Here is a 14,308-nt window from a genome sequence, read left to right on the forward strand (position 1 = left end):
ATTCATAACCTACGCGTACAATACCGCCAAACACGAGGTCACAGGCTATTCTCCGTTCTTCCTTCTGTACGTCCGCCTTCCTCAAAGCTTCCTAGACACCATCCTTCCATTCTCCTCGCCTAAAGATATGTCGCTGGCTGAAACTTTGTGCCTCGCTGAAGAAGCCCGGCGACTGGCTCGACTGCGCACCCTCAGCTCCCAGGGGCGAACCAAAGCACGCTACGATCAGCGCCACCCACCAGTCTCCTACTACCCGGGCGAACTCGTTTGGTTATGGACTCCAGTTCGCCAACGAGGCCGCTACCAAAAGTTTTTGCCTACGTACTCTGGCCCCTTTGTAGTGCTGTCTCAGCTGAGTACCGTGAACTATGTTATCGCAAAAGTTACTGCTCGGGACCGTCGCTCCCGCAAGACCCAGGTCGTGCATGTAGCTCGGTTGAAGCGTTGTCATAGCCGCACTCCTTAACTCGCTCGGTGCGCTTCGTCTCCACGGGGGGAAATTGTTACAGTGTTAGGTACAGGACAATCACTAGGTTGTCTGTTACGTTAGTCGGCAGTCAATCGCCTGTGTAGGGTATGTTCCAGTGGAGCGGGATCCAGGGGGTATGCTGACACGTAGAAGAGGAGGGCGAAGAAGAGTTTCCCCGGCTCGCTGCTGACCGGCATCTGTGGTAGCACGTCTTGCCTGTGGCTCCGCACGACTTGTAAATAAACCCTTCATCCATTTGTTACGTCCGTAGCAATATATATATATATATATATTGAAAGGCGAAGATTCGAGGCAGCTTTTTATTCAGGTGATCGGGGCGGAAGAACACCAGAAAGCACAATGCTGATGATAATCTACAAAATGAAGAAGTGGCGGAGGCCACTGTGTGATGATGGGGATTTACAGGTGATGCATAGAAATGCGCCCTTGTGAGGGGATTGGCCCTCACACTAGTTCGTCCCTTCAAGCGATGCAGCCACCTGACTCAATCCGTCCCCACACTATTTCCTCCCTCTTCGCGAAGGCAGGCGCCCATCGCCATCAGTCCTCACACTATTTCCTCCCTCTTCGCGAAGGCAGGCGCCCGTCTAAGGCAAGGACGTCCTGGATATACGCGGTGTACGTTTCCTGAGCGTGCTGGACGCGGGTCTCCAGAGCCTTCCCTTACAAAAATGGTTATTGTGATTGAATTGAAAGTCAATTGACTTTACTCAGTACAATGTGTTGAGAGTCAATTGACTTTGAATAGAAATTTTGTATTGAGTTCTCGTTGAAAATTGGCCGCCGTGTTTCAATTGAAACTCAACGCTCTGTTTCAATTGAAAGTCTATTGACTATAGTCAACATGTCTGTTGATTTCCAATTCACTTTCAGATGACTCTCAATACACTTTTCCTGTTGAGTTCCTGTTGTGATGTATCAATTGAAAGTCTATTGAGAAAAGTCGGTGGAGTTCCAGTTGAGTCAGTGTTGACTATCTATTGATTCTCCTGTTGAGTTCCTGTTGAGAAATGTTAAATAAAAACCTATTGAGCATATTCAAGACAGCACGTTTGATTTCATTTTAGTCTTTTATCAAGTTATTTCACCAATTGCCTCGTAAAGTTCAGTTGACTGTACTAAATATATAGTGAGTCTGCTTCAATGATGCAAAAAATCAAGGTGTGCATTGAGCAGGTGAAATAGTGAGGTGTTTCATGGCAACGCTTGCTTTATTGCTCACGAAAGCAGCACGGGAGGACTGGAGCCTTGCAGGGTCCACTTGGCTACTTGACTGTGTAGCCTGCAAAATACAACAAGAAACAGACTTGTTTGTTTCCACCAGTATAGTACGAAATGATTCCGTCCCTTCTTATTAAGCATGCTGGTCTAAGTAGCTTGCTATTTTATATGTTAGATGGTTCGTATTTTCGGAAAGCAAGGCAAGGAGACAGCAGTTCAACAAATGTATAAGCTTGTTTCAGGTTTTAATGCATCAAGGCAAGCTAACCACAGCAATTAATTCTACAATGGGTAGGGAGTGGAACGCCTTTACTTGAATGCCTTCCGCATTAAAGCACCTGAAATCTAGAGGAATGACTATGTCCGCAGGGAGCCACAAAATCACCCGCATGGGCTAGTTATCGTGTCTTCCACATCTTTGAGGCCCAAAAGAAATCCGCTTAGGCCTATCAAGACTGGGTGAGCCACTACCAAACCTGTCCAAAAGCATACCTGTCAACCTGTGGATTTTGTTTTGTGAAATTTCAATGCTGGAAATGTCAAAATAAAATTAGATAACTGTCAACTTGCATGAGCTGGTTTACAAAATTGTAGCCTTGATTAAAAAAAACTAGTGTCAGATGGTACTGTAAACTAAAGTTACTACAGCAGGCAATAATTGCAAATGGCTTTATGAATGAATGAGCGCATAATACTTTGTGCTTACCGACTAGTGGAAAAAAATTACATGAACAGTGAAAGAAAAAAAAACTTGCCAGAAAGAACGTGACAGAAAAAAATACGTAAGTTGAATTTCGCAGTCTTTCACACTCTTGTAACGCTGAAGTATGGTGTGTGCCTTGCAGTACGTATAACAAACAAGTAGCACTAAGCAGCAGCTTGAAGGGATCATATGAGATATGGGTATATCCACATTTTTGCCTTAATCGTAACAATGCCAGAGGAGTGCCCCAGTATAACAAGGCCGTGATGCCAGTTTACACACAACGAGAACACGAAACAGTTTTGTTTGGTGAGAGGAAAAAACCGCACAGTTGCTGTAAATGAGAAAAAATATAAAAGCTTTTTTTTCCCTTTGCTTGGCGAGATTTTCTATACAGCAGCAGCACTAAAACAGTACAGTGATACCATGCCGACCAATCATTTGGGTAATTCCTAGAGGCAGAACATTTGTCACAACAGATCGACTAAGCCCTCGCGCAATGCCGGTGTAGCATCAGTCAGTGGCACGTCTGACGCCACGTTCAGCCAAAATGTTATTCAGTGATTTTGCTATTACTCACACCACATTCAGCCCAACTTATTCAAAACTGCTCCGAGAAAGGCAATCAGAAGGTTGTGATTATAAGCAATGGCAAATTTCAATTTATGCTAGCAAGTCGAGCAAGTGCTTAGTCAAAACCGGTATTCATCAGTTTGAAAGTTTGACGCCTGTACATGTTCTAGCGCAAACTGCCTAGCACCTGAGACAAAAATTGGCAAATAAGAAATTCCCAGAAAGATACGTGGAGAGAATTGGCACTTTGTGGTAAAAGACTAATATATAACAGTGTGCAGTCTGTTTCCAACTACTCCTTACGCAGCACATTTTTTTCTTCATTGGTTTTAAAACCAAAGTGTCTGCTTGCCTTTAGGGTGTCAAGGTAATGCATCAGACTTGTGTAAAGATGCTTTGGGTTCAAACCCTAGCTTCTGCGGATACACAGTCTCTATTTCCCAAAAGCAATAAATGAATTTGTTATATTCTTGGGCATTATTTCTTTAGCTGGAATGAAGTACGTTTTAGGCCACGTTTGTCACCTGAGTCACTGCTCTGCACTCAGGGAACGCTTTTTCTCCAAACAATCGTTCAAATTAGGAAGCAAATATATTGCCGGCAGCCAGCACTTTAGCTTGTAAGTATATTTTACCGCCATGTCTCCTAACTAGTTGAATACACTATACTGTTTGTAACTGGTAGATCTGCCTCTCAGCCTAGCGCTGTCAGGTGTGTTTGCATAGCGCAGTATTCGTGCGTCTGTTATTGATCCGACAGGCACTTGTTCGATTCGACCTCCTTCATTTTTTTTCATTTTTGTTAACTACCTTAATCATGGTGTTCTTTCTTTTTTTAGGACACTTCATATCAGGCAATACAGGGCTGCTGCTTAGTTGTGTAGCAGCACTGCGTCTAGAATTTTATTCATTCGTCACTTGCCTTCAAAGATTTTGTTAGACCTTTAGCCTAAGATACATACAAATATACTACATGCGAAAGCAATACAGCAGCGCGGAAGACAGTAAAACTACCGATTGATGTCAAAATGTGTGCCGGTACAATACCCCCTTCAATTTGTTACACTTACGTACAGTATTTTTGAAAAGCTGAAGTGAAATCGTACCCTTTAGGTTGATCTCGAGACGGCATGCATAAAAACACTGTTTACATAGCGACAAATAACCAAGTCGTGAGTATAGCCATTCAGGTAGGTCTGCACAACGCTAGACATGATGAAATGTACAGGTGCCCCAAAAATAATACGGAGCACGGGAGCGGTGGCCGGAGCGCGCAAAACTGCATGCCAGCGCGATCTATGCGTAGATGCGCCGCAGATAGCGAGAGTGCGTGGGCACATCCGGCTGGCCCCTCTCGATGTTCTTACGCCCGTCTTATCGCCGGCTCACTCGAAGCCGCGCGCTGGTGCCACCCCTGCTCGACAGGGTCGCTTTGGGAGCTTCATGAAGGCCTGTTACGCAGAGCCAGCGAAGAAAGCTTCGTCTTCGGCGGGATCCGCTTTCTGCTTCGTCATGAATGCCACCGATTTCACTATGGGTGCCGGCCGTGCTTCGCGATCCGCTTGATTTTGAATCATGTGGCTAGAATAATGCCTGCCTCAAGCTAACGCATAAAAATGAGCAAAAAGTGCCCCCGTCGCATGCCCCCGCGCGAGGGACACGAGTAAATGCAGAGCATTGGGGGTGGTCACATGGCGTAGGTTGTGGTAGTTGTAGTTGTTGTTGTCGTACGGGTGCGTCGACGGCGCTTGAAGGCCAAGTACGACGAAATGGACGAGGCGTTGGAGCACGAGGAGTTTGCGAGCTTGGACGAGTTGACTCCAACATGGACCTGCAGATCATCCTCGACCACTACGCGTGCGCGGCGTACGTCGTGGACTACGTCAACAAGGCCGACCGCGGCATCTCGTTCTCGTAACGCGGGGTCCGCCGCTCGCCGCTGACGTTTCGAAGCCGTGTCTCGCTCTCGATTCGATGGATCCGCAGCTCGACGCTGACGACTGGCGGCGGCCTCTCGTTCTCGACGCTCGGGATCGGCAGCTCGACGCTGACGCTTCGACGCTGCCGTAGCGCGCGCAGTAGAGGGAGAGGAGGTGGCACCTGCTGCTGCAACGCCTCTTTCAGCGCCGGAGCACGCGCATGCGCGCCCGCACCTGTTGTTGAGAGCGGACAACGCCGAGGGACGACGGGTGACAGTGCGAGTTAAAGAAATGCTCTGCATTTAAAAGCAAAAATATCATGTGCGTACTGGCTCCATTGCTTCGATGGCTCTAATCAGCACTCAAGAGAATTGAGAAACTGAGCGGAGTGGAGGCCAGTTGCTTCAAACCAAATCGCAATTATAAAATAAAGTTCAATAAACTACAAGAAAAGGGAATACAGTGAACTTAGCGAGGGCTTTCATACAATATCTTGCACTCATTAAAAATGAATCAAAGTTGCTGACAATGAAACAAATAGTTGAAGCAGAATACCTTGACAAGAAAAAGGCTGCTTCTGAATTTCTTCAATGGTAACCACCCTTGATTCATTTCTCCGACCATTGTTCCAAATATGCCCTTCCTTCTCAAGCCGGGACACTTGATTTTCAAGTGAATTTGTGTAGGTTTGTGTCTCCGGCGTAATAAAGTATATTTGTGTTGAAGTAACTGGACTCCAATGGTATCACTTCCCATTTTACTTGATCCCCCATTTGTATCGTTAACGCAATGCAGCCAGTACGCGCAAGAATTTTTTTTTGCTTTTTGCGCGTTTTTATGCGTTAGCTTGAGGCAGGCATTATTCTAGCCACATGATTCAAAATCAAGCGGATCGTGAAGCACGGCCGGCACCCATAGTGAAATCGGTAGCATTCATGACGAAGCAGAAAGCGGACCCCGCCGAAGACGAAGCTTTCTTCGCTGGTTCTGCGTAAACAGGCCTTCATAAAGCTCCGAAAGCGCCCCTGGCGAGCACGGGTGGCACCAGCGCGGCTTCGATTGAGCCGGCGATAAGACGGGCGTAGGAACATCGAGAGGGGCCAGCCGGATGTGCCCACGCACTCTCGCTATCTGCGGCGCATCCACGCATAGATCACGCTGGCATGCACTTTTGCGTGCTCCGGCCACCGCTCCCGTGCTCCGTATTATTTTGGGGCATCTGTACAGGAGCGCTCGGAAAGAATCAACTTATAACAACGTCGCTCCCAGCGGGGCTCCCAGCGTGGTGAAATTGACGGATTCCAAAGCGTGGCTAACAGGGATGGTAACACCTAACTTCGCAAGCTTCTTCACCGTACGATCACAGCGCACAAACACAACACGACACACAAAGGATGTTCACCGGCGGTAGAAGAGCGCATACGATGGCTTTTCCTTCAATAAATTCGATGTATCGCCAGCTGCACTGCAATGTCTGACCTTCGATGCTGGTTGAAAAGATTCGCACACGGCACATAAATCGCCAACAACACGAGGAAAGCTATAAATTTGCACAGAACAGCGAGAACGACCGCACCACGCCGGACCCCGCACATCCGGGATTGCGACCAAGCGACATTGGCTTCGTTTGAAGTCGGTTTGCGATGGCTATGCCACAGCTACGCATTCTTGTGAAAACTGAGCGTGAAAACATTGACACGAGATATCAAAAAAACCTACGGCGGCTTGTGAGTCCTATGTTAATATTTACAATAGGTTTTTATAGATTTATTACCATCCCCTCTAGCAGCAGTAATAATATTATATTGCAGATAACCGAACACCGCCGAGGTCGCAATGTTGCCTGTCAGCGCCACTGGCGGCAGTGGCAACGCCGCGTACTAGACATTCGTGACAGCGCGGTCACTTTAGCTTAGCGTAGGAGGGTGCCAGAGGAACCAAAAGAACTGGTTATCGCCGGGTGTGGAGGTGGATGGCACGTCTTTTGTGTCCGGGCGCCCGCTTCGGCGAACTGCAGCAGGAGAGAGGACGGAAGAATTCTGGAAAGTCCAATCTTTGAAAGCAGCTTCAAAGTTCTTGATCTGCTTGCGGGCGCAGGATATTTGCGAGGCGCTTGTGTTTGAGAAACGTAGTCCGCGGACGTGTTGACATCGTTAGCGAGAGAGCGGTTCGGAGTGTAACATGCGGCACGCCAGCCCACTAATTTGTTCGGTTTCTCCTTTTTTTTTTAAATGCATAGCATTTTAGTAACTCACAATGTCACGCGGCGTTGGCGTGCGCTGTCATAGTCCGCATGCGCGCCTTGTCGTAGTCCGCAGGCGCGCCTTGTCGTAGTCCGCAGCCAGGAAGAAATAACAGTTTCCGGCGCCCGGTTTCGAACCCATGACACCGCGGGCGGAACGCAAGGTGCCCGGCGCACAACCGACCGAGCCACGAAACCGACACAGATTTCGATGCACCGAACGCGCTTTATATCCTTCACTCATTTCTCGTTTGTTTCGAAAGTGCCACAAGTTGTCCCGCGCTTCCAAAAGATGGCGACACGGGTCCCGCGATCAAGAGATACGACTTGCCGGCGCACCCCCTCGGAAATGCTGTGCATTTGATCGTGCCCCTCGCGAGGGGGATGTCTTTTTACTAATGTATCAGCTTGGGCGTGTTGGTATAGCATTCTTGGAACAGCGCAAAGGGACGAGGGCGAGGAGTAGACGGGACAAAGCGCAGACTAACAGACTAAGAACTGTAGACTAACAATAAACACCGGCTATTAGTCAGAGCTGTGTCCCGTCTACGCCTCGTTCTTGTCACTTTGCGCTGTTCCAAGAATACACTTTTACCTAATACAGCAATGCGGAATTGTCATCAAATATTCGTAAACTTTATCACCACCCATTTCTTCATGACGATTATTTGCTTTTCGCCTCCATCAGAAAAGGCGCCGCCGCGGCCGGGAATTGAACCCGCGACCTCGTGCTCAGCAGCACAACGCCTTAGCCCCTTAGCCACTGCGGTGGGTGCCCTCTTGATTATATACTGATATCGTCGCTGTGTTGCGAAAGCTAGACCCCTGTTATTACGTTCTCGAGGTAGAAGAACCTTTTGTCGTATTTGTAGTGGCGTGAAGCAGTGTCAGGCTCGTTCTTTCTTTTTGTGACCCTGTGCAGTAAAGATGAGTATTTAATCAGCGCTTCAGTTTGTCTTCCTTCATTTGTTTTCTTCGTTTGTTCGTTCGTTCAGTTATTGTGAGCGGCGGTGCCTTGGACTGGCGTACGGAGTTCTTTTGCAGTGAAAGAACTGTTTTCACCTGTTTTAATAGAGCGCAGATGCGCGTTTGCTCCTTGTGGGATTCTCTGCATTCCACATTGCTGTTCTACTGTTGTTATCATAGACAGTTCACGGTATCCTCAAGGAAAGTTATGTATGACGGGGAATAGAACTCGCGTCCTTGGGCTCAGACCACGGCGGGGTGCGCGAGTGATAACTGGAGTAATGAAGTGATAACTGGAGTAATGAGTAATGAACGACGATGAGGCGAAGCCTGCGTTCGCTTGATTTGAACGCTTGTTTTAAAAGTTCGCTGTGTACAAAAATTTAATTGTTCTTTTTTCGACGTATCGGGATTTACATCAAAGTTTTGCTGTTTTTTTTCTGAGTATTTATAGGCACAATTTCGTCACGGGAATATTCTTGTGCGTTTGGGTTTGTGAGATAAGTATTCATTTCTGCAAAACAGCGCTGTTAGTATCGTGCCTCCACAGAAAAACACTGAATCATCGCACTAGGATGCGATGTCACATATGCCTTTTGTAGATGTAGCAGATTGAATCGCGTTTTAAATGTACCTCCTCCCCACCTACCTTCCCGGAAGACAAGGTATCACAGCATTGTATGTGTGAAAAGAGGTAGGGGGAGTGACGACTTTTTTTTGTCCCCAGAACTGGGACCCGAGAAGTGTAGCCTCCCCCCCCCCCCCCCTCCCGCCTGTCCGTTTTTTCCCGGCCGAGATATGCATGCTTCATGATTCCGCTCCAAATTTCCCGGAAGACTGACTTCGAATATGTCCACTGCCGCTAAAGCGGAAGCTTAGCAGCAGTAGTGGAGATTGCTCACTCATTATGTCAATGCGTGCTAAGGTATAAAGAAGAAAATCCGCTGCTATAGCAAGGAAACGATTCCGCGGGAGTCACGTGCCAGAAGAGATGAGTCACTAGAGATTTGTCAATGTTTATTTCTTACATTGTTTTGTGCAAAGCATGTTGCCGCAGTATTTGAGGAAATGCAGTCAAAAATTGTCCAATATAATTGATTTCCCCACTTAGCAGGTATAATTATTATTTGGGCGAAGATGCTGCTGGTAAAGGCTACTGGCCTAAGGAGTTTTATCAGCTTTGAAAATTAAGCTCGAACCATAAAACATGGACAAAAAAGAAGGACACTGATATATATTTCAACAACGTAGCACCAACTAGCTCGACTTTCAATTTTACTTGATTTTTGTCAGTAGAAACTCTATTGAGTATCAATTAAACGAACTCATTTGATATTCTGTTGAGTTTTGTCCATTGAAACCTTGTTGACTTTTTATTGACTGCACTCAATACAAATGTCAATGTATAATAAAAAAAACATAAAAGTAACCTAGTAGTCTTAATTCAGCAGACACAGTGGGCAGCGCTGAAAAAAATAGTCCTTCAAAGTGTATGTTTCAGCCTGATGAGTTTTGTCAATTGGTTCTCCAAAGAGTTTCAATAGACTGGTTTCAATTGCTTTTGTATTGCGTTTTCTCAATACAAATCCTTTTGAATTTCTACTGACACATCTCAATAGCCAATTGAGTTTGAATTAGGTTTCTGTTGACTCAATAAAAACTCAACTGGAACTGAATTGAAACTCAAAATCCATTTTTGTAAGGGTTCTTTGCGCCGTCGGAGCGAGCTGCGGGAGTGCCGAAACTGCGGCGCAGCTGTGCGGTGAAATCAGCCCAGTCGGTGATCGAGGCTTTGTTGTTAAAAAACCACGTTTTGGCCACTTTATCCAGAGAGAAATTCACATTTGCCAGCTTTACGATGTCGTCCCAGCGATTAAACGTGCTAACTCGGTTGTAATCATCCAGCCATTCCTCAACGTCCTCGCCGCGAAGCCCGGTAAAGAAGGGGGGGGTCGCGCTGGCGGATGGCCACGAAGCACGGTGGAACGGCCGAACCCGCAACGTTGGATGGTTCCACTGTCGTTGGCATGGCCTTCTGCTGTAGGCGGCGTCCCGAACGGAGCTCCAGGGGTGCACTCAGAGAGGTAGCCCAAGGGATCCAGTCGCACACTCCACCACTTGAAAGGCGAAGATTCGAGGCAGCCTTTTATTCAGGTGATCGGGGCCGAAGAACACCAGATCGCACAATGATAATGATAATCTATAAAATGAAGAAGTGGCGGAGGCCACTGTGTGATGATGGGGATTTACAGGTGATGCATAGAAATGCGCCCTTGTGAGGGGATTGGCCCTCACACTAGTTCGTCCCTCCAAGCGATGCAGCCACCTGACTCAATCCGTCCCCACACTATTTTTTTCCTCTTCGCGAAGGCAGGCGCCCGTCGCCATCAGTCCTCACAATATATATATATATATATATATAGTGCAGCAGAGGGGGAGGAGGAATAAATGTTTAGTACACTAGCGCTGGTGCTGCTGTTAGGGCACCAGCCCAGTGGGGGACGTCCCTAGTCCGGGATGCCCTGGCCTTGGCTGGCAGTCCAGGCCCTCTTAACCAGTATACGCTGGGTCCCAGGGTCCGGACTTTTCAGGCAGGCCACCCACTGTTCGTAAGAGGGGGAAAGGTTGGGGGGTAGGCCTGGGGTTTGGGGGGTAGCGACATACAGAATACGCGACTGGTGCAGGGACCACAATGGTCCTGGCGGGGCTATTTTCCTCTCCACATACTTGGGTATTTATGTCGAGGTAATTTTTTCCTGTGCATGTGGGTGGCAATTCAGTGCCACTCGTGGGTTCGGATTGCACCCCGTGGGCATTTTTGCTGCAGTTTCTTTCGGTCTTTTCAAATTCTTTATCTCTGCCGGCGACCTACCACATTCTCCCATTTGGTTTCCGAGGTTTTCTTGACTGCCAACTCTAATTTTCTGTCTTATTTTCAACGAGCCCCTCATTTCCCATTCTGATTCGCTACATGCATAGCGAGGGCCTCTGTTCTGGCAGCCTTGGTGCCATAGGAATCTTAAGAGGGTTCAACGCTGGTCGACCACTCTTGACATATCGTAGACACTCGAGTCACGGCTGGTGGGTTAAAAAGAAGGTCCCCGTCACCCCGAGTTGTCCGAGTGGCGCTGGCTACCACCGCAAAGCACAGGAAACAAAAATACCTAAACATAAATGCCCCAGAAAGTGAAGGGGAAAATCGCCCCAACGGTAGCGTAGTGGTTGTCGCACCAGACCGGTATTCAGGAGGTCGTGGGTTCAGATCCCACCTGGCGGCCATTTTTTCTGCAGTTTCTTTCTTTCTTTCCAAATTCTTTATCTGTTCCAATGACCTACCACATCCTTCCCTTTGCTTTCCGAGGTTTTCTTGACTGCCAACTCTTCTTTCCTGTCTTATTTTCACCGAGCCCCTCATTTCCCATTCTGATTCGCTATATATATATATATATATATATATATATATATATATATATATATATATATATATATATATATATTTATATATATATATATATATATATATATATATATATATATATATATATATATATATATATATATATATATATATATATATATATATATATATATATATATTGCTTCAAAGGGAAGGTGAGCGGGAGGTGTTTTTGGCGGTGCGGTTGATGATTACGAAGTACACGAGAAGATGACATATAGCACAATTCCGAGAATGACTAAAAAGGCACATGAAGTACGTCATAAGGCCGTTAAGGTGTCAAAAAGTAAGTTCAGTAAAAGTAAGTTCAGTGCCATAAATGTATGCGATGGCATAAAGATCCCCAAACTCTTCACAATTTGTATATTTCAGTATGTTGATTGCATAGCAGCATCGTAGCTCTTATTTGGCGAGCGAAGAACCTAATAGGTCTATAATAATAAATTATGTCTTGTTTGTGTCTTTTCTCTGAACCACAATACATGCATTTTCCTTTTGATTAGATGTGCCTCACGAAGAATTCTGCACACCTACGGCCATAGCTGGCTGCTACGTGCTGTATGAGGACGTGTTGTGGGACGTTGCGTTGAGTGCAGACCACGATGATCAATTCAACAAAACAGCATATGACATAGCCTGCAGGTATGTGAAGTTTCCCCCTTGTCATCATGTATCGTGTGTGCTCTTCAGATTATGGGTTTGCAGCTAAATGCGACCACCGGGCCCTTGTCACTAGAAAGGCTCAATGCTTGCGTTCGGAGGTATGCCCTCGCCACATTGGCGGCTATTTGAAGGAGTAGTTGCAGCTGAGGTGGATTAACACCCGAAGGCCAGAGGCAGGTATCTTCGACGTAAATGGATACACGAAAGTCTTCGGTAGAGCGCGTACAAGCCCGACTACAGCTGGGCTGAAAAGGGTTGGGCTTATAACCCCACATTTAGGAACACCACGTTTGTTGTTCCCAGTATTCATCGGAGAGACGTGTTTTAGCCGCCGAGCTCAGCCGATTGGAAAACCAACTGTTCGAAATAGAGACTATTCTAGGACATCGAACCCTGCAATCAACTTCCCAGACGTCAACAAAAGCCCTTCTCGTTTCATGAAGGACACACGTTTGGATGAAAGACTATAGTTCCCACAAAGGGACTAAAGTGTGTGCGCGGCCCCGCTCCTACCCCCTCTTCTTCGCCTGCCCTCTCTTTCATTTCCGGAATACCCCTACCCCACTGTCGAGTAGCAATCCGGGATCTAACCCTGGATAGCCTCTCTGCCTTTTCATTTGTTTTTCCCTCCTCTTCCTTCAGGTTATGCATGGAACTACGCTGGGTTTCTGCCTCGTTTGAAGTTATTGAAATATAAGGCTTGCGAAAGGGGACCAACTAGGGTGTAGTCCGAACCCGGTTTTTGTGTGTTTCTGTTTTTGTTTAGAAGCACGCATTTGTACAAGTTCCTAGAACCTTACAAGCACCACATAGAGACGCAGGATTACTCGGACTACGTAACACGTGAAATTAGTCTTGGCTAAATAATAAAATTGACTGAGACTCACAACGGGCGAGAATACATAGTTTAAGGTGGTGTCGTATGCAGTGCGTACTGCGAAACCTCAAGGAAGCTTGCCAACATTATTTAAATCTTATATATGTTCCCGCAACAGATGCGTTATTTTTGCTGTGATGCTGAATAAAAATGCAGAAATTTTAGTACACATCTTCCCAGGTAGCCTAGTATTGTAGGCGTTGCGCTGTTTTGCATAATGCAGAGGGTTCTACTCCTGGCTCTGACGAATGTGTGGCTATAGAAGGCCAAGTCAGAAAGCATTCTTGGCAAGCAATGTTGGTGAACGAGGGAAATTTAAAATGGTGCAGTATATTTCGCATCCCGCGAATAGGCACTGAATAGACGAGGTGCATCTTCGTCGAGCTCAAAGCTTTGAATGTCTTAGAACTATTTTCAATCCGGCTAATAGTATCCCCATAAACATTGAACTTTGTGTGCATCTCGCGGAATAAGCTGACTGCAGGCAATGGGCGTATCGGCAAGTGCGATACTCTTAATCAGGAGTACTATGTATAAAAGCACTTAGAAATGGTGACACAGGGACGCTAAAATAGGGTGCAAGTATCGGTGTTACTTCGCCTTTTTTGTGCGAGGTACAAAACTTGCAGACGCGTTCGGAGCCACTGCTGCCGGTAAATATTTCCTATGAGCAAATGCTTACGTTATGCACATTAACTCTAACGAAATTCTAATGACCTCCCAGAAGTAGAAAACCTTTCTAATCTATACGGCTCATCATACACTTATCTAAGGCCTTGCTACCATAATGCATCGATATTTGCTGATGTGAATATGTTTAGACCGGATAAATACATTTTGTGAAAAAAATTAAATTCAAAATTTAATGGGATTGGCATTGATTTTATCCAGTAAAATTACTGAAAAATCTACATGCAAGACAAACGAAAACTGCCCCCAAAAGGCGACGATGGATCTTACGAGACAGGAAAAAGGTTACCAACTGTTTCGGGACTTCGTCTGCGACTTTGACCTCTTCAAAGGTAAGAAGCCTTGTGTCTTCCTGTTAGGAGGACAGTTTGCAGAAGATTTATACTGCAATGATTTCTCTCCAGGGACTTACCCTTTGCGTTAACCATACATTCTCGCAACGAAAACTGTACTGCTTGGTTGTATGTAGGTGTGCACGTAATAAATATAACACGTGTGGTACTTTGCA

General features: G+C 46.3%; 1 long non-coding RNA gene across 1 annotated transcript in view; it reads left to right on the forward strand.

Moving 5' to 3' along the window:
• LOC144158664 (uncharacterized) overlaps positions 1-14,308 on the forward strand; it is a 38,172-nt gene that overhangs the window by 8,663 nt on the left and 15,201 nt on the right. The window contains exons 2-3 of the long non-coding RNA XR_013320159.1: positions 12,074-12,212; positions 14,002-14,132. This is a non-coding gene — a long non-coding RNA (uncharacterized LOC144158664). The remainder of the gene's footprint in view (positions 1-12,073; positions 12,213-14,001; positions 14,133-14,308) is intronic.

The sequence above is a fragment of the Haemaphysalis longicornis genome, unplaced genomic scaffold, assembly GCF_048455015.1.
Source record: "Haemaphysalis longicornis isolate Haplotype H1 unplaced genomic scaffold, Haemaphysalis longicornis Haplotype H1 scaffold_10, whole genome shotgun sequence".
Classification (NCBI taxonomy): domain Eukaryota; kingdom Metazoa; phylum Arthropoda; class Arachnida; order Ixodida; family Ixodidae; genus Haemaphysalis; species Haemaphysalis longicornis.